Raw genomic sequence first — 651 nt, 5'->3', positions numbered from 1 at the left:
AAAGTTTTTCTTTTATAGTAAAGTTCATAAAAGCTAATTTTTCTACCACCTGTTACTATTATGGAGAACATCGTACATATTGTTGATTCTCGGGATAGAGGAATCATGGACTATGCTATTCCTGTTTTTAGTCAATTAAATTCAGGATTACTAAGGCCACACATTAAGGCAACTCACTTTGAGCTCACACCTGTCATGTTTCAGATGTTGCAGACTAATGGCCAGTTCTGTGGTTTGCCATCTGAAGACCCTCATTTACACTTAAAATCTTTAATAGAAATAACTGATTGTTTTCTTATCCCTGGAGTGTCAGATGATGCCTTAAGGTTGAAGTTATTTCCATTTTCTCTTAGGGATAGAGCAAAGTTATGGTTTAACTCTTTACAACCAAATTCCATAATCTCTTGGGATGACCTTGTAAAGAAATTTTTTAGAAAATATTTTCCTCCCAACAGGAACGCTGAATCCAGAAATGAAATATGTTTGTTTAGACAAATGGATAATGAGGCAACACCTGATGTTTGGGAAAGGTACAAGGAGTTGTTGAGAAAATGCCCTTACCGTGGCATTCCTTACTGTATCCAGCTAGAGACATTTTACAATGGTTTAACAACTGTTGCTAAGCAAATGCTTGATGCTAGTGCAGGAGGA

General features: G+C 36.3%; 1 non-coding gene across 1 annotated transcript; it reads right to left on the bottom strand.

Moving 5' to 3' along the window:
• Positions 1-463: 463 nt before the first annotated feature.
• On the bottom strand, positions 464-569 carry LOC112505215. Its single transcript, XR_003068353.1, has one exon. It is a non-coding gene; the product is annotated as a small nucleolar RNA R71 (small nucleolar RNA).
• Positions 570-651: the final 82 nt, after the last annotated feature.

The sequence above is a fragment of the Cynara cardunculus genome, unplaced genomic scaffold, assembly GCF_001531365.2.
Source record: "Cynara cardunculus var. scolymus isolate 2C unplaced genomic scaffold, CcrdV1 Un_Scaffold_9083, whole genome shotgun sequence".
Classification (NCBI taxonomy): Eukaryota; Viridiplantae; Streptophyta; class Magnoliopsida; order Asterales; family Asteraceae; genus Cynara; species Cynara cardunculus.
The sequence above is the reverse complement of the archived record's forward strand: the minus strand, read 5'-3'. Positions and strand labels throughout refer to the sequence as shown.